At 36.5% G+C, this 24,171-nt stretch overlaps 1 protein-coding gene across 2 annotated transcripts in view; it reads right to left on the bottom strand.

Annotated features, from left to right (window-relative positions):
* The window catches only part of PIK3C2G (phosphatidylinositol-4-phosphate 3-kinase catalytic subunit type 2 gamma), a 333,879-nt gene that overhangs the window by 276,485 nt on the left and 33,223 nt on the right, over positions 1-24,171 (bottom strand). The window contains exon 1 of one of the 2 annotated variants that reach the window (XM_080599408.1): positions 3,855-4,626. The exons of the other annotated variant lie outside the window; for it this stretch is intronic. The gene's annotated coding sequence lies outside the window, so the exon portion shown is untranslated. Of the gene's footprint in view, positions 1-3,854; positions 4,627-24,171 lie in introns of those variants that run through there. 2 annotated transcript variants of the gene reach the window in all.

Genomic DNA, 24,171 nt, shown 5'->3' with positions numbered 1-24,171 from the left:
GCCTGACAGAAACTCACATCTGTGCAGTTACAGAGTCAGAAAGGTCCACTGGGTAGAAGAAAAAACTACTCCTTTGATATGCTTTTTCAGTGAAGCATTTGAATGGTGCCCATCTTCTCTGAAGTCTCAACTGTGTTATGACAAACCAAAATAATTCTTTTACACTGCTCTAAGTCTTTCATCATTCAAAGCAGCATCAACAACGACACATAGCATGAAGATTAAGAGCTACGTTGTCTTTCCAATACCTCTGCCATGTGTTTTCAGACCTGCAGTCATACACTATTTCTTTAGTTAACAAAACCAGACATCAATTATTTACATATTGAAAAATCCATACGTCCAATCCTACAGTGAAAGACAATCACCACCTCGGAACAGATGTATTAAAGAAAACCAGCCACTTTGCTTAAAATAAATACAAAACTGAGGTGCTGGTTTATTCAAGGCAACCAGTTTCTGTTCTACTGCCTTTACTCAGTAGTAATTTGAGTAAATTCACCCTGTAACCTGAACCCTTGCAATCCTCATGTGTTGTAAGACATTCTAAGGAAACATTAAAAAACCCACAACCACCTTATTTTGGAGGCCTTACTTTTAGGTATCTCAAGTTTGACATAAAAAATAGGACTCAATTGAGCCAGCTTCAGACAGCTACAACCTAGTCTGGACTTCTTTCCTTCTTTCAGCCAAGTGAAAGAAGCAGACACTTTAGGATGAGAATCCTGGCATGTGAATGAAAGCATCCTCTTGTCTCTATTGACCTCACATAGAATCCAACATCTACCTCCACTACAGGAAACACAAAGCAGAATCTTAAGTTTAGGCAAGATGAATCTCCCAGATATCCCTTGTACATGATCCCACCCCCAACCACCCCAATTCGTCATGCCTTTAATTGAAGTGCTCATGTGTGCAGTACTTCTAAAAAGGCCATATAGTATTTCAACCCTGGAATTACCCCATAAGTGAAGCATTTAAATAAAGTACATCATGTGTTATTTTATAAAAATAACTTGGCTTTGTTTTATAGCCTATATGAACAGAACCCTTCCTAAATTAGGAATTTATGTATATCTTCAACCCTTGAAGTTTAGACTATTCAGATGTATAGGTTATTTCATCCAATTTTGACTGTGCTGTAGCTGTCTTCAGCCTCACTTGTAGTTAGTATGATCCAGCACTTCTTTACAACCACATGCGGAAAGACAGCATTCACAACTAAATTGCTCGAAGTCTAATCAATATCATGAAAGATACACACAAAACCCAATTAGAGAATGTTACTTTCCTCACTTTTTTTAAGTGAATGTTTATCCCTCCCCCCCCCCAATATCTTCTCACAGACCATATTTCCAATAAATGTTTTTCTTACAACTTATTGAGAAGTTTGAATTTGTTCAGCAACAGTGAATGCAGCGAAGGCTAATTTACCTGATTATTTTTTTTAAGATGATCAGTGTTAGGTGCTGTTTTTTTTTTCCTTACAGAACTTGCAAACAGTTGTATGAAATTTGCATGGACAAATGGAGAATATACACTTTTGATACTTCCATGATCCTTAAACCATGCAAAGAAATTAAACTCCAGGTAACAATCACTCCTTTGCATAACTGACAATTGAATTGTTTTATCTGCCCTCAGGATTTGAGAGTTACATTTGTTCCTGACTCAAGTTTTTAAAACCTATGATGCTCTCCATATTTTAAAATTCCTTGAAAGTTTTCATTACAGAAACAGGCAAGAATATCCACTAACACGCTATCTTAAAACAATATCTGGAGAATATAAAAAAAATCAAGTTTCTTCATCAAGTTTTTTTGATCAAGATTCTCCAACAAATTCACTTAGCAGCACAGCGTAAATATTAAACAGATATGTACATTTTTGCTGTTCATTAATTAGATTAAGAAATGGTAAGCCATGCTGCTACTAGCTACAAAGATGACCTACATTACTATGAATTGACAAAAGACAAATATTTTCCCTTATTTCATCTTGTTATTCCATCTGTCTTCACAGTGTAGGAGTGTAGTGAAATATATATTTAAATAATTTCAAAGAAGTCTCACAAGCACTATTATCATCTATCTTCCCCACACAATGCAAGAACGAACAAGTATTCCACAAAATTGTCTAAGGAGCAGAACATTTTCTTTCCTTGACTTTCAGCTCCAAAACAGCCTGTTTCCTGAAGATATTCGTTTTGCATTAAATAAAAAAATCTCAAACCAGATGAGTGTTGACTTCCCCCTTCCTTGAGAGGATGGAAGAAAAAAAATAAACATTGAGAAAGACCTGTGAACACTTTGCCCAGGACCTAAGGCTGAGAAAGGTCAAGTCTGTTCTAAATGCAGAGCCAGTGATATTCCAACAGAGTTCAGAAGTCCACATCCTCTGCTCTCCCACTCCCACTATAAATCTTGAATTATTTAGATAAGCTTTTTGGAACAAAGGTTAATAAGACTTTAGGTCAAAAACCAATAAGTCAACATTATCCAATTAAACAGTTATTCTTTTTGTTGTGTTCTCCTGTCTTGCCTTTGTTAAAAAAAGGTAGCCCAAATCAAAAGCTTGAAGTTCCCTGCCCCCCTCCCCAGCATGAATGTTACACACAAATACAACAATCCCCTATATAAATCACATATCTATTTATCCAATACTATATTTCTATTTGATTTTTCCAAACTGTAAATCAAGATGCTAGTTTGTTCCATACTTTGGAAAGGCACAATCTTTTCTACCTCAAAAAGGGCTTACTGACTTAAAGTTAACACTAGCTAATGGAAGTGAGGTGTGCAATAAAAATGCACTGAAAGTATAAGTTGAATACTTCTGTTTACATGCCCGAAATTAGGAAAAAAATGGTTATACAAACTCAGGATGGTGAGGTCATTAATGATGGTCACAACTAGCAGACATCCTTCTGCAGTTATTCATATCTGCTGATATCATTTGCAGAATGCCTGCATCACTAACATGACTATTTTCAGTTATGTTTCACCATTCCAGAGCATTAAATTATATATTGGGGGGAATGGAGGAAAAAAGATTTATGGAAGAGGCCAAGAAGTGCTGGGTAGCTATACTCTTCCATGTTCTTACTTGGATCACAGTGATCATATATATTTTTCCAGGAAAAGCTTTCTATAAAAGAAGAGCAATAAGATTAAACTACATCCTGTGAAGTGTCACTGTGTTAACTAGAATATTATGAATTTATAAGACTGTATTATAAACTGTACAGATCATGTCAAGTACCTACCCTCCCCTAACTGCATGCAAAGGAAGCCCTCAGCCCCTGCTAAGAGTTAGGCTTAATGGCAGAAGTGATGAATCACATGAAGTGGTGCAAAGAATATAACAAGCTGAAAAAGTTAACCCCTAAAGATGTGGTCTGCTCTCAGGACCTCAACTGGGTATCAACTGTAAGACAACCTGCTGGACAATTTCCCAAACCTCAGACTGTCCCCCAGACTCTCATCCCCAAGCACTAGGGCATGGTACATTAAGAGGAAGAGATCTTGGATGCTCCCCCAATCTATTCATGAGGAAATAGCCTTCAATTTCATTCAGTCTTTTTTGCATAAGGTAGGGCACCCTGGCACTCCAGAGAGGGAGAGGAAGACCGCAGCAGCCTGAAGTGGAACATGCAAACTATCTGCTGGCAGGAGTCACTGGGCAACACTGATACAGAGTTGAATTAATTGCACTTCTAGGTATTTCTTGATATAATGGTTTGAAACCTTTTGCCTAGGCTTTGCTATAAAGTCAGAAGAGGAAGCATAGGCTTTTACTGCATAGCCCCCAAATTTCTACTAAAAAGTCTTGATTTAAGTACTCATAGGACTTACCAAGACTATCCACTTTGGTTCATATTTTCTAGGTATTTGCCTGCCTTCCTGATGAAGCAGGGGAATGATGATGCAGCAGGGGAAAACAAAAAACAAGAACACAATAAATGCATTTTACTAGGGGGCTGTAAACCTGCCATGCTATTAAACAGATTTTATGATTGGTAGGAAACACCAAAAGCCTTGACATGAGAAATTAGTTTTCTGTAGTTCCTATGAAATGTCCTACAGATCTAGCAAAACTTAAGAATCCCCTGCCCCGCCCCCCAAAGGCTTATGTGTGTTCAGTATAGGACCTGTTTAGATCTCCAACAACTCAAAGCAGTGCACTTGATGGGCCTCTCAACTCCTCATTTAGAGCACAGGCTAAACACAGAAAATGATAGACATACTTTAACCAAAAACTTAACTGGATTTTTACTGCAGTTGTTTTTTTCCTGTTTAGTAGGGGAAAGAAATGACAAGCATCCAGACTGCTTCCACTATATTCTCAGTACTCCTACTACTGATGCTGTGGAGTAATGGGATATCATGAAGGAAGGGGAATTTGATTTCATTGCAGAAATGTTACAACAATAAAGGAATAGGAGCAAAAAAGAGGCTGTGCAAAGATTAATTGAAAAGACAAAACAGTACAGCCTCCAGTTCAGGAGTCACAAGGCTGGAAGCCAAGAAACCATATGAAAGTACCACCATGCTTGTATTGATCCCCCACAAGTCTTTTGGGGATCATATTTTCTGGCCTCCAATCTAGATTTACAATCATGAGAACAGCCACACAGATCAGACTGAGTATTTAAGATGGCTACAAAGAAATTATTATTATTTTTTTTTTTTTAAAGAGAGTCACCAAGGAGAGAGGGGGAAGTTGGTTCTAATGAACCTAGATAAGAAATATATCCTAGAAACCTAATTACACTGATGTAACGGATCAGTTCCATGGTACTTAACACTAGTTGAGAATTGAAACTTTGTACACTGAGGTGTTTTAACAAGTAGTTCACTGAAGTCATAGTGAAATCAGAGCAAACCCATCTCATTATGTACTCGTATGCCTTAGAGGAGGATGTACGTTCTTAGAAAAGAAATCATAGACACTGTTAGGCTTGAACTCATTTATCATATTTACTTTATAACTCAAAAAGAAAATATCTTTATAACCAGCACAATTTGACACTTCTATTCTTTTTTTTTTTGCTGTTTTATTAATTTAGAAAGCAATAGTATCTATTAACAAATATTCATCAATATCTTCATAACCTTTCATAGGCAACACTATGGATTGTGACATGCTACATTCACTGCTTCAAAGAAAGAACTTCTACTCTTGCTTTCACATGCCAGGAACAGGTACGTGAATCCTGGTCATGAGATATATCCAGATGTTTAATAACTAGCATACCTTGTAAAAATCTGAATACACTAACTCTGATCTCATATTAACCACTATAAGTTAGAAGCAACTCCAGCCATGTTACCTCAGTATAAAAGTAGCATGGAGCCAGCATCTGGCCCTAGACATATCAAACTCTTCTAGATGCAAAAGATCAGGAAATATTAAGTTATTAGAAATGCACAAGTATTGTTAGGTATTTTACTATCTATGGGATTAGAACCACTGAATTATCCAATATTAAAATACTTGCTTTGGTTCTTTGCATCTTCTGATCAACACTCAGCCACGAACTCTAGTCTCATGTAGGCATTGTAATTAGCATGCTTCCTTCCTTTCTGGAACCATGCTGATTTTTTAAATGGAAGTGCAAGACACTCTTTCAATTGAATGTAAATTGTATAATTTATTAATTATTTCAGTAGCACTTGATATTTATTTTAATTAATCTTTAAGTCAGACATTAATGCTGTAGAGTAACAGCAGGACATCAAAATAAGTTTTTTTTGGTTGAGAGCATTTCTATGAAGAGTAAATAGTGCACTTTTTTTTTAACATGATAAAGTTTGAGTGAAATTAAGCCACATAAAATAGATGTTTCCAAACAAAAGAAAAAAGTTTCTCAATGTGATACCTGCATGAGTAAGTGAAGAAATAAAAGTAATAATCCCCACTTCATCACAGCCTTTCCTTCAGAGCTGTACCAGGATCAGCAGTCTCTGCAGGGACAGGATTAGGAAGTTTAATTAAACTCCTGCTTCCTTAGGCTGTGGCTGGCTGCAAAACTCTCCACAGCACCCATTGGAATTCATGGGAAATGCATCCTAAGCCAAAAAAGTTATCTTCCTCTCGTTGTGTTCCCTATAACTGAGGGAATCAGTCATACATATGTCAGAGAGAGTTTTTAAGAGCTTACTCTGAATTGGCATAGACCAAACCTGTGAGCACATTTGACTAAGACAACTCTCTGTCCCAAGGGTGTTAGTGTTGAGAAACAGTCAATCATCCTTTCTATTCACCGGAGCTAATGACTGAGGAATGGACAACGGCCATCTGGGCAAGTAGACCTACAACCTCCTCTCCTCATCCCACACTACTGTAGCAAATGACAGCACCAATAGTACTTCTGTCTATCCCAGAATCTTGTGATAGAACTACAGACAGCACACCTCACTTCTTTAATGACACTAATAACTTTAGAAGTGTGCATTTCTACTGCCTTTTAAACCAGGAATTGTCTTTCCTTGTCCTGCTGAACTTCAGCAACCTGACATTCTACTGAACCTTTTATTAAAACTGCAAGATAGGAACTACTTTGGCCCATGGACACACAAAATTGAGTACAGAATTCCCAGATTTTAACTACATTTTTCACCATACCATATGAGTTACTCCATACTAAGATGGCCACAGGTTTTACAAGAACAGTGCTTTGTCTGAATTTTGCCTCTACATGTACCAGCACTACATCAACGTGAATATCATGTTTCTGGAAAAAAAAACAGGCCCTCTTTTCTTAAAGAAATTGGAATGATACAAAATAGCAAACAGACGTCTAAAATAGAGTGGTTTTCAGTGAAGTTTTAAGATAACAAATTTTGCTTAAATATTTTGGCTGCCCATGACCCCAAATAAATCACTTAATATCGAGTTTCATTTTCCCCCATCAATCAAGTTGTAGCTAGAACACAAAAGAGAAACGGGGACAAAGTGTTGGCAAGACTTTTATGCCAGTATCATTCAGGAGTATGCATGGCCCATAACATAAATAGGATCAGCTCTGCATTTGCCTGGGACACAGCATCTTTACATTGTGCTGCAACTTGCAGGAAGGGTATGCTGTGCTCAGTACATCATGCTCCTACCCTCCACCCCTTATTTCCTTCCCCATGTCCAGATCTGGAAACAAGACAGATTCCAAGTCTTTATGCCACTTTACTTTGAGTTGTACTTCAACTGTGAACAGCTAAAATGTGTGGCTTTTTTTTTAAATGTTTAAAAACAAAATTAAAACAAAATTAACAAAATTAAAACAAAAATAAAACCACGCAACACCCTGATTCTCACTCCCTGCTTGCACTTCGAAGTCCTTACTTCATTCCAGTTATTTTACCGGACTCACAGCTAACATCATTTGAAGTCTGTGCACATGGAATAAAAACCATGTCCCTCCCTAATGTTCGCAACCTATCCAAAAGTAAGATATCTCATGCTATTTTCCCTACCAGCTATAAGGGAAGAAGAAACCCACCTTCTTTCTGAAGAGAGACAAGCTTAAATGGCTGATCCTCTAAACATCTTTTCAGAAGTGACTGACACATCCAAAAGCCACCTCCCAACTGAGCCCTGCATCTCCTTATACATTGCATAGCTGACCTTTTTGTTATTCCTTGTTCAAGGAGTAGCAGTTCTTCCAAGCCTTTCAGATATGGGCCCCAGTGGAGAGAGGATCAATGATATAGTTTGAATATATCTAGACTCCATGTTACAACTCATATGAGAGCTTCATGGCATGCACCAATTAAGCCGATAGTATACAGTCCCATTTCCTTACCCTCATCCTGATAACAGCATTTGTTTTTTTAAGCAAGAACACTCAACATTTTACAGTTTAAGATACTAAGTATTCCCAACACTCACACCGCTACAACCCTCCTGAAGCTCTGCATTCCCTCCAAAGCAATACATAACTTAAAGTTAACATAAAGGTCTTCCTGTCCCTGTGCCAAGACAACATGAAATTACGTAAAGCAGTGGGAAACAAAGATTTCAGCTTCATACATTGCTCTGCAAGTCCCACCCCTTTTTTCTCATCAGTGCATGGAAAAATGCAGTGGAGAGAGAAGCCGCTTTTCACAGGCAGTAATGATGCTTTCAAGGTCACAGTCCAGACACAAATTTACAGAAGACAAACAGTAATAACATAACTTTCCTTTTCATAATTGTTTCCCAAATCTCTCCAGTCACCCTGGGTTCATGTCATCATTTCCTTTTTTTATGCACCTTGCTGCTTTGCACATTTCAGTGAATCTTCATATACAATACTGAATACAGGCAATATAACGGGAATTAAAGCTCTTTGAGAGCTTATGTGCCACATTCAATTAACAGTATCAAGAATCTTGTAGCTAGCAGCAAACCCAAGACACGTAATAGGACTACTTTAGAGTTTACTAATGGATAAAATACTACACAAATACCTCCTCTTCTAGAAGATTACAATAGACTTCAAAATAAGAACAGATTATCTTATTCCATCATGCAGAAGGACAAAATAACGGGATGTCCATTATCTCCACCTCATCCAATCTGCCTTATGCAGCATGGAAACTATATCTAGTGTCTCTGCTGTAAAAGCAGGCATTGGCATTGCAGACCTTACCAGAGGCTGCCACCCTCACAAACAAACTCAGCATCAACACCTCTTATCAAGGCTGGTCCCATCAACACCACACAGCATTTGGCCTGGGTCTCCCATGGGCCTTGTCTTGAAGGAACGAGAGCACAGTAACAGCCTTCCACTGCATGAGACCAAGAGCATGTGCTTCACATTTTGAATAGGTGGAGGACCCAGGGCCTTCACAGATACTGTTGGAGGATTCTATAAAACAGAGCAAACCAAACCTGAGACAGCCTTATCCATACTTTACTCTGAGGTCTCTTCTGGTTGTATCTCCAGAACTGTACCTTTGGCTAACAAAGATATTGGGAAGTTCATCTTCAGTACACTGAAAGCTCAAGAGCTTGGTGACAAATACCATGAACAGTCAAGGAAATTTGTTCCAGTGCCTACAGTTTAAAATACACAAAGTTAATCTTTTTTTAACAGAATTTATAATATCTGTGTTTGTCACTTCCACCTCAGGACACTGACTCGACACAGAAACATTTAGCAGGGAGTGTTTGTGTGCATGTGTGTAGAATCAATACTCCACCACTGTACAAAAGTGTTTGTTCCAAGGAAGAATTTAGACTCCCAGATTTGCAACCAATCAGTTCCAGACACAGAACTCCAGTGGCGGAGTCACTCAGTCTTCACAGAAGTAATTAGGAGCTGCAGCATGGCTTAAGAGAAGCCAGTTCTAAGTAACTGCTTTGGGAATCAGCTGGAACAAATTGCATTGCATCTAGCACAACCCTGATCTAAGCTACAGGAAAGTTAATCTCAAAAAGCCAATAGCCAGGCATATGTCTACAACATATATGAATTGCTATTTCTTAGTCTAGGGAAGCCAACTTCTCTATCTCCTTTGTGATACCCTGTCTTCAGAGAAAACGTCTTTTATTTAGGGCTTTTTACTGCCTACACAACATTAAAAGTTGAGTTACGCAGGTAATATTGTCAGAGAACACCTTTACAAGGAACTTCCCAGTAGTCAGATGCAATATATACACGCCCATTTGGTATAAAGGGAAGTTGGTCCTTTTCTGGTAGAAATCTCCTCTTGACTTGAATGCATTGAAGGAAAACTGAGCTTTTGCCCAGAAAGAATCCATAATGCCTGGCAGTATTAACACACTAATAGGAGCAAAGAAGCTTTGATGTAATTATTACCAGTAGGTGGTATGCATTAACTACTATTTCCAAGCCAGCAGGTTATTCAGCAGCTTTAGAAACAATAAAACCCTCAAGACAAAAAAAAAGTTAAGAAATCATTAACAAATCTTATGCATTCATGATAAATTGCAAATATAAGCAGGCATACATGCTGGGAATAATTAGCAGTATACCTCAACATTATTGAATGTCAATGGAGTCAAGAACACTTTTCATGGAAGAACAATACAGAGGAAGCAGCCAAGTTGTATTTAAGAGGAAACATGGGCAATTCTGTTAATTGTAGAAAAAAGGCCAGATATAAATAGGATGGGCTCACAGTCTGTAGCATTTCTTCAAAACCAGGACCTGCACAGATTGAAAGACAGAAATAAAGTGCAACAAGCTCTCTCTAAAGCTTTTAGGACAGAATAAGGTACTTGTTAGCCTTTTTTTTTTTTTAAGTAAGACACTGTCACTCTAAATTGGATCTTTGGTGAATGACCATTTTCCGTTCAGTTGTCCACAAGCATCTGCTGAGACTATTAAGTAGACATTTAAGAGAAATATTAACTTGACATGAACACAGAGTGTACACCTCAATTCTATATGGGCAGAGAAACCAGGTAGTCTGCTCAGTCTCTGTAGAGCATACCACCACATTAGTAGGTTGGACTGCTGAGCCCCCTACTTGCAGTAACCACAAACTAACTTTATTACTTCAGTAATAGTTTACTAGTATGCTCTGGTAAATACAATAATTTGTTAACAAAAGTTGTCAATGACAGTGTCTCAAAAGTGTGAGATTGTCCCTGCTCCCCCTTAACAATATATTACTAGCTTTGTTTTGTGAAAACGGCAGATTTATTTTTCCAAACATGATCACAAGGAATTGAAGGAAAGAAAATCCCATACAAGTATGCAAAACCTGCTACTGTCTGTAGCAACTTAGAGGCCTTTAAAGTCTGACTCTGTCTCAGGCCAACAGAGCCTCTGGAAGAGGACAGAAATTGTAATTCAGGCCTCTTCACATTTAAGCTTCTGCCACTATAATTTGGCTGACAAACCTAAACTCCATAAGGAAAAAAAGTTCCTAGCAATGCCTATTGCTATGATTCCCACGTGAAGACAGGAACATTTTTAATGAAGTAGAAAAGGCTAAAGGTTTACTACATTTTTCTTCTATGCTTGGAAAGAAGCAGGCTGACAGGCTAGTATCACAACAGGACAACAAAGTGCTTTCCAGTCCATTAGTAACTAAGGAGGATGTTAAACATCATCTACAAGAAATAAACGTTCTTAAAATTAGTATACTTGTATAATTCACAAACAATGTTTGAAATATGCCCTGCAGATGACTTGCCTGGCCTACCTGCATCCGGTTCTAATATAATGTATGCCTTGAATAAATTGTATATGACTGGAAGAAAGTCTACCTATAATTCCCAAAGGAAAACCTGGATCCAAGGATAAAACCTGTACTAAAAAAATCCACCTTGCTTGGCTGAATTTCAATCCCAAACAAAATAATTGGAAGAGGTCAATAAACAAAGACAAATAAATAGTAACAGCTATATTCTTGTCAAGCAGGAATATGTTTACCTAAAAATAAAATGAATAATTTCACTGTGCTTGATACAACTGGATTTGAATCAAATATTATTTGTCGTATCACATTTGATTTAATGCACCATGATACTACAGTTGAAGAATCAGCACTCTTTAAAAAGAATATTCTTCATTAAAAAAGATTAAGGATAAGACTATCTGAAATCATTTTTTTCCTGAGAGATTTAAAGACTTGTTTTAAAACAATTTCAAAGAAAATAAAGAAAAAAGGTATTCTACTCAGAAGAACCATGAACTGAAAAGTCTCTTTTAGCAAAAGACTTATAAGTTTGAAGTATTTTTAGATTAGACAAGAGAGTCGTCACGCTACAACCCACTATGTAAATACTTTCATGAGTAGAAGTTACTGCATATTAAAGCAACGGCTTTGTTTACATTAGCAGACAGTACATCCCCACTAGGAAGAGATCTGAAGGGTACTGAGGACCTGACACACACCTTTTACAGACTTGCGGGGTGAAAGAGGTAAAGAATGATTTCAGATCAGCCACAGCCTGCTTTCGTGGCCTGAGTGCCTCTCTGCAGCTAGAGCACATTAGCTACACTCCCAGAATGCGTCTTCTGGTCTAGTCTCATTGGAAGGGAATCTGCTCACAGGCTGTGGGGTGACTCCAATGCCAGTCGCAGCACAGTGAGGGTTTGGTGAGAATGGAGGAGGGGAAAAAAAGAGCGAGGGGTTAACAAAAAAAAAAACAAAGCAGACTTGCTTCAGAGTGCACTTCTGATGGGAACTGATGAGGTAATGCAGATGCATCCAAAATCTTCGTAAGAATCAATCACTGGAAGCTGTACTCAACTTCAGATTGATGTGAATGCCTAATTATTACTAAACTTAAGGAAATTTACTTACTTGAACCAGATACCCACATAAGAAGTAAGACTTCCCTTTCTGACTGTCCCAAAACCAGTAATGGTTTACACAGTACAAAGTACAGTCTTTCTGGAAGTTACAAATAGCTTTGTTTGACTAAAGCTGGGGTTAACAGAATTCATTGGACAAGTAACAATGTTGAAGTGAGGGGAATATAGCAAAATTTATGAACTGTATATAGATCAGAGTATACAAACCAAAGGACCCGTTCTAGTTTTAAATAACATGAAGTTATGAAAGCTCTCATATAATTGCTACTAAACAACTACAAGCCCAAATGATTTTAATAGCAGTGGAGGCCACTCAACACCACAGAGAATAAGAGCACAGACGAAAACCACCACTGACTGGCCAAGTTGCACTTTACAGTATGAAGATAAGGTACTGCCTACTGAATAAAGAAGTATTAGTTACAGAAAGCATAAGGCCTCACAAGCCTTTTAAAAACAAAGATTACAAAATTGGCAATATTATAACTGAAAGTTTATCTAATACATTTGCACGTATTTTTAATCACTATAAATTGGAAAGCTTAAATAATGCATATTAATGTATTCCATTTTAATAAGCAAGAGAAAATTTAAAATGCTGCATCATCAGGTATCCCTACTAACCATAATATGACATTTAATACAATGTGAATATATATCTTAATGTGCTGGCAAGAATTATGTAACAAGGTCTAACATGAAGGAGATAAAAAGGGAGAGGGCACAAAGTCCTCTCCTCAAGACAGCAGAATTCAGCTTGAATATTTAGGCACCTATATTGAAAATAGTATCGGTTTTGCAGAGGTAATCTTTCACAGCTTACAAAGCTCAGCAAAACTACATTCTCAATGTTTCAGGAAATCAGTCAACATGCAAGCAGCACTAAATCTTAAGTATTTCACTTTCTGCACTTATTTTACTAGTTTTCACTAATACAATACAAACCTGCTCGCATGGTTGCTCTTTTCAGCATTTCTGCTTGACATCAGCAACACTACAATCACAAACTCAAGCCCAGTTTATATTATGAGAAAGAGGGAACTGACATTAATGGAAAAGCAAATCAGTACCTGCTTCTTACTGTAGAATTAAGAGACTAATTCTCTTTCTGAAAAATGAAAACAAACCAAAAAATCTTAAGGATAAACAACTCTGCCGCTAATTATGATGATGCTTCATTTTTACTGATGTGATGTCTCTGGACACGAACAAGTAATTTTGGCAGGAAGCTCATAAGTCCTGAATGTCGTCTCTGTCCCTATTTAGGAAAACCATCTTGCCAAGGGTAATTGGATTAGCAGCAGTTTTATCAGCAGAGACATCCCATACTGCTAAAATAAGGCATTTTGTAGGACAGCTTAAACCATAATGTTTTCTGATCATGTAAGATAGCTTATGACTCATCCACTTTGATGATAAAATAAAGAACATACATAGCTTTCATATGATGCACCTTGAGGTTAATATCTTCACTTACATATAAGTATACATTTTTTTCCTTTAGCAAAGTAGAAAAAAGCAAGTCAATATATTTAAGCATAGAAGCATTCTGCTATGAGGCAGTCTTTGGAAAGTTAGTGCTATCTGAGAGGTTCAGGGAATTATGTTGCCAATGAGAGTAACCCTTGGATGCTCTACTATATCAAGATCATAGAAGCAGAACTAAGGTTAACATGTCATTAACTGAGTACTTCTACATACTCCAGGGGGTTTTGTTTGACTTCCTAAAGGAAGAAGGTTGCAGACAGGCTTTTTTACGTGACTGGAAATAAATCACAGTTCCTGAAGGGACTAGACAACTCAACACAAAAGGAAAGTTGGATCTTATTATAGGGAAGCATAATCATACTCTACCACATTTTGAGAAGTACATACAAGCCACCTCACTTTAAGAAATGAGAACATCAACATACCACACACCTCCAATTTCTGACTCTGGTTCTTGAGGGTATCTAAAACAATAAGTAATCTTCCAAAGAGGAAAATTCACATCTGCATGACAATACACTAAACAAACAAACAAAAAAAGCTTGAAACCAACCTGCATACCAAGAACAGTGTTCTTAAAAGCTAGGACTTTTCCAGCAGCATTTCTTTTTAATCTAACTATTGACTAGAACAAGCCCTGTAAAACTTCTATCTTTGTTACTCCCTAGCCTTCTATGACCTTCCCCCCTTCTTTTAAACCATTCTTGTTATATCACCCTGCATCTCATAAAAAAATTCTCTCACCTGTGCATGCTCAGTCTTCCTCTGCCCTTCAGAGGCTTGCTAGTGACTAATTATGCAGAATAAAAAAACAACAGGTACCTTTTCCCCCTTCTAGCCACACCTTCATTTAAAAAAAAAAAAAGTTTCACCTGCAGCAGAGTTCTGCAATCCACAGATGATGGCAAGCAATTCTTTTTGTGGACTTTCATTTGCAGGGAATTTCAGGAATTAAAAAAAAAAAAAAACATACCTAGAGAAAGCATGAAAAAAAAATCTGCCACAGTAGAAGTCTGATGAGTTTTTGTGGCATCCAAGGAATTCAATTAACATGTGCTTGCACTTCAGAAGAATTACTAGTATTTAGCCATCCTTAAAAATAGCAATTGCTACAGACAGCAGACAAGAGTTCCACAGAGCTTTAATCAAACCACTATGTGTGGGATAAAGCATGGTAGAAATTAGCATATGCCTTAAAAACATGCATCTGCCACATGTACTTCATCATAAGCAAGCAAGCACACACAAATTTCAGCCACTGGAATGACTGCTTTTCTTTGCAAAAAATCAACAAAATAAAGATCCAGAAGAACTGCCTCCAGGCATTGCAAGACACAAGAGTGGAAATTACTTCATTTTTTTGGAGCTCTGAAATGATAGCACTGATTTATCCCTGTATTAGAAAGATTAAGTTATGCTGTGGACTGTCTTAAGCACTGTGAAACGTTAAACAAATCTGTTTGCCCTTGGTACCCTTGTGATGGAAGGGAAGAGCTTTGGCCTGAACACTAGCAGAGAGCATACTTTTTAACAGTGTATTAATCAAGTGATCATTTTAAGATCAGATGATGGATGTGTTGCCTGGGGATCCACTTCAAGATTCTAAGGTCAGAGTCACATTAAGGTAAAAATGTGGTAAACCATCATCTCCAGAATTCCCTTCTGAGATTTATACAATGTTAACAACTTTCCAATAGCAATATTAAAGTGAATTAGTTCATCATTTGAAATTCCTGTGTGACTCAGTAAACCCTTGAGAATAAACAAGGAACTGCATGACATGGGAGGAGCCACCTCTTTCAGGTGTGGGTTCTGAAGTCTTAACGTGATATTGACATCATGACTTTATCAGAAAATTTAAACATTTTAAAACATATATTTCAGAGTGAAGGCATTTTAGACCCTGTAGTGCCAAACTAAAGCAAAATGAAATCACTAAATTGATATGATTGCAGAAGTTAAGGATTAAAGTGTAGGTACAACTAGAAGACATAAAAATGGCCACTGCTTCCCTAGTATATCTATCTCTATCTGTGCAAGTCACATCTGTTTACTATCCTAACAAATGAATTTTAACTGTGGCAGCTTTCTCCCTCCAGAGCTAGGACAGACAGAAAAAGGCTGGATTCAACCATGTATCAGTGACATGTCATCTGAGTTCTAAATGCAGAATCTTCTGCAGATTAAAGCAGAAATAACAGTTTTGGTTTTTTTCAGACTGAGTCTGACTTTGCAGTTCAGGAAGTCAATAAAAAATGTTTGACTTATAAACTGAACAGATTTAGTATGTAAGTCACTGAGAAAAAAATAAATGTAATGCTCCCAGCATGTCAGCTTGACAGAGTCCCTTTGCTTTTCTGACCACAATTCTAATTTAAAACTAACCTTTCAGCAACTGCTCAATTTTAGTCTTCAATCCTACTACTGTTGAAAAGCAATAGCAAAAACACGTGTTGACTTCAACAGGGAGAAGGTGAGGTTCTCCATAGTGTTTGCCTTATAAGTGATGGTCTTGTGACACATAAAATAATCATTAAAAATCTCGGTATGATTTAGGCAGGCAGAAAATACCCTGTTGACCCAACTCAGATCACTAGACACCTACATTCATTTGTTCTCTATTCAACAAACTGAAGCATAGTTTCTACCTGCCACACTCCCCCTCCCCAAATCAAGGCAAGAATTTGATAGAAAACAAAAGCTACTCTGTTTTAGGTAGAACACTGAAGTTCAGTTTTGTAACAAAGTAGAAAATCTCCAACTTTTACACCACATTTGGCAGGCAAGCACAGCCCCCAGGGGCATCTCATAATAGGCGATGGGTTTATACTGACCTGCAGTTTCTAGGTGTTGGAGGAGTAAGGCAGAAGACAGTCCCATCTGCCCTCCAAAAGGTGATCTAGGAATCTTGTGATTCCTGACATGTTAAAGTCATGATACGTGGGTTGTAGGATGTTTGGCTGTTTAGATAGGAAACAAAATGTGATTTATCGTTATTTCCTGTAAGAAAGAATTCGGACATGTAGAACAGCGGATATCAATTATTTGGGTTACTTTGTGAGAATAAAGGATCTTAAAAAAGTAAGTGTATGGAAAACTCATTGGCTGCACTTTTCCTGTCTAATGGGTCACGTTGCATCAGCCATTTCTTAACCTAAGCAATTTCCTACATGTTCCAGGGCCATTTCAGATTATTTTTTTTTCCTAGTTGTAACGCATAATAAAAAATAAATTGCAAGGGTGGGGGGGGGGGATAAGGCTTTTTTTTTTTTTTATCCTGAATTGATCATTTCTGGCAACATCATTGTTGGCTTATCAAGAAGCTTAAAGAAAAACGAATGTTCAACTGCAAATGTGTTAGGTACATGCCATCTGTGCTCTGGAGCTTCCTGTCACTAGCCTCAAAGTTAGCTGTCAGAGTCATAACATTCTTTGCTTATCAAACTCTGACTATTTCGCTCTGCTCTGCGATTACATTGAAAACACCTCTTTGATCCCTTTAAATGGAGCATGAATACTGTAGCGTAAAACAAGTTGCAGAGCCACTACAACTCCTTGTTGGATTGCCCACAACAATAGATTCTGAGCTACCAGCAGGCCTTAAAAGGGAAACAGATCAAAAAGATAACAAAAAAGACAATTCTTATGCAAGTTCCAAAATCAAAATACATTACCTTCACTGGAACATTGTACCACAAAAATAAATAAATAAATAAATAAATTTTAAAAATGGCCCCAGCATAGCATGCTAAAATGGATACATTTTCACCTGTTTGGATTATCTGTTCTTGAAAATCTAGTCAGTAACAGTTCCCGGTCTGTTCAGTTCCTGCCTTGTGGTACACCTTTTTCAAATTGTTTAGCTCTATCAGAAACAGAGACACTTCCCACCCCACATACTGAGCTGTCATCACTACATCAATGGCTCTGAGCAATTACAGTTTTATATAGTCTAATTAAACCTTCATACAGAACCTGAGCTAATTAAAAAGCCAACAAATTAAGTATGAAACAGACTGACTGTGAATGGGTATTTATATGATGCAGATACCTGCTGATGAATGTGTTTCTGTTATTCTTTTCCCTCCTGCTTCCTTCAGCAGCAGAGTCAACAGCTGTGGGCACGTGAAGCATCTACAGCAATTCAAGATTCAGGTGTTAAATCCTGATGAATTTTTTCCTCACAGCCACAAGTTCCATTACCGTCTCTACAGTATGCTCTGTGGTGGTATATACCTGGGGCTTGATCCTATTCCTGAATTCAACTATCCTACTGGTACTTTTGATTTTTTTAAAAAAATTTACTACTATTATCCTTACTATATGCACGAGAATAAAGTCATTTATGAGTCTCTCATGAGAGTCTGTGTGGGGAAAAAAAAAGGCAAAAACTTTCAGAAACATGTTGTGTTTTCCACTTTTCACTTCTAAGATGCAGGTCCTCCTTTTCTGTACTAAAAAAAAAAAAAAAAAAAAGAGGTAAGAGGTTCCTTTTCAGATGTTAGCAAAAAGATGCTTTTAATGTGGCATTAACAAATCAATTTTGAGTCAGAATAGCTTCTACTAAATTTCAGACCAAGAAAAACATTGCATGGCTTTTGTTTTAATTAAGAAGCAGTAATTGCTTCTACATTAGTAAACCTAGCCCTGAAATGCTTGTATTCTCTACTGCACCAAACAAAACAAAACCCTGAGTGAGAACTTGAATGTAATGCTGGCCATACTAAACTGTAACAGTTTCCACTGCCTAAACTAATAAAAAATTCAAAAGGTACATAAATAATATAACTATTAATAGTAATTTGGATTATATATATATAAAAAAATCTTCAGAGTAATTTCACCTATATACAGAATGTAAAAAAAACCAACTACTTATTACAATTTTTATCTGTAGTAGAACCTTATATCTGAACCCTTATCTTAGACTATAAGCATCTTACTCTGAGGAAATTACATGTAGTAAAGCATTAGGTAGCCCTAAATGAAAATATGATGCAGTATATAAAATTAGAAAAAGTGACCATAAAAAAATTAAACCATTTCAAAATTTAAATTTCTATTGTAGGCTTTAATATAAGAAGGGTTATTTAAAAACAAAACAATAATAACAACAATAACAAAAAACTCAGGGTATTAAATGAACTAGTTTTCCAAGGACTATTCTACCAAGAGCACTGGAGTGTTCTAGCTAGAATGGCACACTACTGTACACTAATAAATAATTCTAATTATATTCTACCTGCAAAGTCTCTGGGAATATTTTAAAGGTGTAGAAGCTTATTAGAGAGTGCAAGCAATATCATGTGGTTATGTTATGATTTACCTATTCTGGCTGATAGATTTTAGAGTGCTCAGCACCTTTTCATATAAATTACATCTTGCAATATCAGTACCTTAAAGAACTTCCAAGATCTTTTAAAAATGGCTTCTGTGGTTCAATCATAATTGCAATGGGAATGAACATAAAATACTAAAATTGAATGACATTCAAGTAAGTTTACATCAAGTAAAAATATTTCTACAAAACTGGGTATTTGTACTAATGGAAATATTACTGCTTCTCTTTGGACAGTCTTGTGGATCTAGAATCTTAGGTACCATCTGATTAGATGAAAAAAGAGAGTGAAATTAGCCACCCTGTGGCCTAATTCATCTTATTTTTTTCCTACTGTTTAGATGTAAAGGGCAGGGAGCTCTCTTAGTACACATTCTACACACAGACATGGTATTACATTACAAAAATAAATTTCTAAAAACAGTCTCAAATTTAAATGTAATCAGTTCAAGTGAACTATTGTACTGTAAGTAACAGAGAACTCCATTTGCATTTGTCATCCTTTGTCAGTCAACATACTTCTTTATAGAATAAATCTTTTAGAATAATAGAACAATTGAAGTTGGAATGAGCCTCTGAAGAGTGACCAGTCCAACCCTCCTCTCAAAGCAGCACCAGCTAGAGCAGGTTGCTTGGGACTGTGCCCAGCTGCATTTTTAGTCTCCCCAAGAATGGAGCATCTACAGCCTCTCTAGGCAACTTGTTAAAGTGTTCAATCAGCTACACAGTTATAAAAGGGTTTTCTGATGTTTAAACTGAGTTTCATCTATTTCATATTGTGCTGTCACTACATAACACTAAGAAGAGTGCAGTGTTGAATCAGATTGGTAAACTGATCCAAGATAAAAACAAATGCAATACAATTTCTTGACGTTTATTTTTATATCAAATCAGCAAGCTGATCTGTTCAGTCAAGGGTCCACAAAATTTAATGCTAGAGAGGTTGCAAAAATCCCCAGGAAGGAATAGGAGGAGAGTGAGGCTACCCCTTTTGGCTGCAAACCATCTTCTACCACCTGTGGAAACCTCTCTCAGAGCTGGAAACAGACGTGTAGTTTCCTGCAAAGGTTAGGTTCTGATACTTTTAGAACATTTTATCTGAGGACTGAACATCTCCCTTAGCACAAAAATTTATGAATAAGTTTTGACTATTTTAATTTTCTAATTTATTTCACTAATATAGTTGGATGTAACACAACTTCAACTTGAAAGCACTCTAAACTTCACAGTACTAACCTAGCAGAAGCTAGAAGCTTAGGAACTGCTTATTTATGTTTTGATCTAATAATTCCTCATCTAAAAGATACTAGTATGAGGTGTCGTATATCTAGTAGCAAAACATTATAACAGATAAAACACAAGCAAACATTAAAAAATATAGTAAAAAATATAATATCAAAATACAAAACTTTAAAAAAGAAACTGTGCTTCTCTTTCTCACCTCCCATAATGATTCAAATTGTGGATTTATAGAGATGTAAGACTCACTGGGGGAAAAAAATATCTATTGTCTACCTCATATCTACTGCTCAAGCATACAGATTTTGCAGACCATGTCCACAATCAATAAATGCAGGAGATGTCATTTTGAAAAGCAAGAGAATTGCAGATGACAAGGAACATGCTCATCTGGAGTATTCCTTCATCTCTAAAATGATGGAAGCAACCTCAAGCCTCTATTTATTGACATACCTGACATTAAATTGTCATACTGGCCCCAAAGAGAGGGTAAGACTTTATAGCTCAACACTAACATCTTAATACCATCCAGAAAGACCTTGCTATCATTAAACATCAACATATCTCACATGTTTATTTGAGATAAGAACATATGTGTTGGTGCTTTATTGCAGAGTGACTAAAATTATGTAAATTCAAACTCTAGCTTATCTCAATGTAACTAATTTGGGAGCTCTCAGTAGGGCATTCATCACCAAGTAGGCTGAATAAACATCAGTGACCACCAGAAGACATTTACTTTCACTGTAGAAATAGGTTAGGTATCATTTCTTCTCAGAAGCTTTAAAAGTGACTGGCACTCCAATCAATTTCAAAGTTCATTCCAAGTCTGTTTTTTCTACTTTATTGTCAGTGGAATCTTGGCATCTAATGTTGTGCTAGTATCATCTATTTCCAGGGTTCTGTTTCTTTCATATATTTTGGGGAAAATAGATCAGTCACATTTTCTGCAGTTTTTGAATATGGGTTATTTATTTCTAGACTGTGGGAAAAGTAATATAAAACATAGGTTGGATTGATTTTTCTAATGCTGCTTTCTCTTTGACACATCCCAAAACAACATTTTTTCCCTAAGGAGTTAAAAATCAAAATTAATATAAAATAAATATGAATATAAATATATTTTTAAAAAGACAGCAACTACCTTGTGGCTTTTTTTTTTTTTTCTTACTTTCCTGGTTGTCATCAAGTCTTAATTGCTCCTAGTAGGTGAGCTTGTGATTTTTTTTTCTTGAATTGATGGAATAGGATCAGTATTTTTTCACTATGTGTCCTATATCCTAACTATTAGTAAAACAAAAACAACAACAAAACGTGAACATCTGAACTGGCAGAACAACAGAAACCATGAATGTACACACTGTTCATCTTGTATGCTGTTCTAGGCAGGGCACTGGCTAGACTGTTTTACTGCTAGTAAAATTGCCCTTTGAAAATTAACAGTGATCACCCTAAGTATTTTTAATAAGCTTTCTGAACCTTAGGTCCAAACACTTTAGGAGAATCAAGATAGACTTTCTGTAAATTATAATGTGAATGAGAATTTCGAATAAAGTATTTCCACTGTTGAACTTTGTCTCATTGTTTTTGCGTACAAACAACAAAACTTGAATGCTTCCTTTTTGCTTTAGTCTGTAAGCACAACCAATGGCAACTATTTTAGGATCTCATTCTGAGCATTAAGAACTAGAAACAGTTTTAAAAGTATCAACAATTGTATTTGGTCAAAACTCTTCTCAAATCAGAGAAGAAAATTTAGGTGAGAAAAAAAAAATGCACCCAATAACCTTGTGGCAAAGGTACTTGCCTGGAGTATGAGAGTTCCTTACAATATTTTTATTATAGCTTTTAAAAACAAAACGAAACAAACAAACAAAAAACCCTACATAACAAAACAAAAAACAGCTTGTACAAATAGGTGAATGACAGAGAGTAAGATCTGTTTATGTCCCCTAAGAGCACTGCAGTCGCCTGAGATGTAGGAGAAAGAATTTCAAATCCTTCTTCTGTCTGATTCGGGATAGGGACTTGAGCACATTTTTAAAAATCTTAAACAAATACTCCTCAATGACAAGATTATTTAGTTACTCTAGGATGATACTCTGTCTTATTTTAAATCCCTTGCAAAGGATATCTGGAAGTACAGGTTCTCCTTCCCGTGCCAAAAGAGGAAAAAAAGCTTAATGTCCTTGAATTATTTCAAAAAGTAACATTGATTTCTGGACAATTTCATTAAATTCTTTAGAAATATGTATATATATTTTTAAGTTCTGAAATTTTTAATGACTTCCTCCGTATGCGATGTTTAATTTATTACTGTAAATCATAGAAATTAAATTCTAGTGCAGACCACAGTTTAAGTATTTTGTTATTGTTATTTTTGTTACAAATACATCTGCAAAACTTGAGATAACATTCCCCAAGGCACTAAAAATAAAAAAGACATAAACTTTATATTGGAATCTGGGGTATAAATACCCTCTTACAAGCATATAGTCTTGTAACTCAGATTGTGCTGATCTTTGCGAAATATTAAGTTAAATGTTTAACTACACAGAAAAAGTCATCTGTTTTCTGGAAAAAAAAAAGTCTTACTGAGCAGAGCAGAATTTGGTTTAAAACTGGAAATTACAATAATTATATATAAAGAAGATATATGCCATTTAAAATCTCTTGCCTCTTGTCATTAACATCCTAATTACTCAGGAATTTAAGAAAGATTTTTTTTAAAGCTCCCATATGGCAGCCCAAGCCATATGAAAAGACTATTTTTATGCTTTAATGTTTGCATTACAGTGAAACTTAGAGGCCTTTATCGTGTGTTAGTCCCTTAATAGTTATACGTACCAAACATAATCTGTGTCCCAAAGTTTACATAAAGCAGATGTTAACAGAATAGATGTTCTATGTGGCTAATTACTTAAAGTAAGAAACTGAAAATCAACTTGACAGTTCACTGTGCAGTAATGTAATGTTGTTCTGGGACTTCCACAAGCCAAAGTACACTATTTACTCATGAATCACACAGCTCAGTTTTTAAAGATTCTGAACATACTTTTCACGCTATTGATAAAAGACTTCTAATTACATGGATAACAGATGATCCATACTACCAACTTGTACGTCTAGATGCCTCTGATTTCATTCCCACACCGACCACAAGCTATTCTCACTAGGCTAGCTGGTATCCCAACTTTCTATGGGACCATCTGTCTTTGGGACAGTGTTTGACTACAGGTGTGCAGCACTGTGGGGGCATGTAAGGTAATGGCCTCTGCAACAGAACTAACCCTGTGGTACTGTCCTTACTTCTAAGCCTTATCAGCTAGGAGGCGTACCAGGAGACTGCAAAATCCTTCATGATACCATGGGGAACACACACTTAGAGAGACTGTGAGAAATCTGAGACAAGCTATGAAGTTTTGTTTGTGACATCCAACGTGACTCGAGTACTAATAGTATTTTATCACAGATCAGTTTTGTAATTTCTGCTGAAAAACACTTTTTTTCACAGTCAGCATGGTAAAATTCTAATCATTGAACATAAGAACGTGCCTCCAAGAACAATTCATCATTTTCAAGGGGAAAATGGATGTTTTGCATCTTTTCCATTACAGCATGTAAAGAGAACACAACATCAGTGGAATTGTGCTGTATTCTGTTTTCTCTCTGTCATGAATAAATCATAGAGAATCACAGAATCATAGAATCATAGAATAGCTCAGGTTGGAACAGACCTTAAAGATCATCTTGTTCCAACCCCCTACCATAGGCTGGGACACCACCCACTAGATCAGGTTGCTCAGGGCCCCATCCAACCTGGCCTTGAACA

The sequence above is a fragment of the Anser brachyrhynchus genome (assembly GCF_964034855.1).
Source record: "Anser brachyrhynchus genome assembly, chromosome: 1".
In the NCBI taxonomy this organism is placed as follows: domain Eukaryota; kingdom Metazoa; phylum Chordata; class Aves; order Anseriformes; family Anatidae; genus Anser; species Anser brachyrhynchus.
This window is presented reverse-complemented; position numbering and strand designations above follow the sequence as displayed.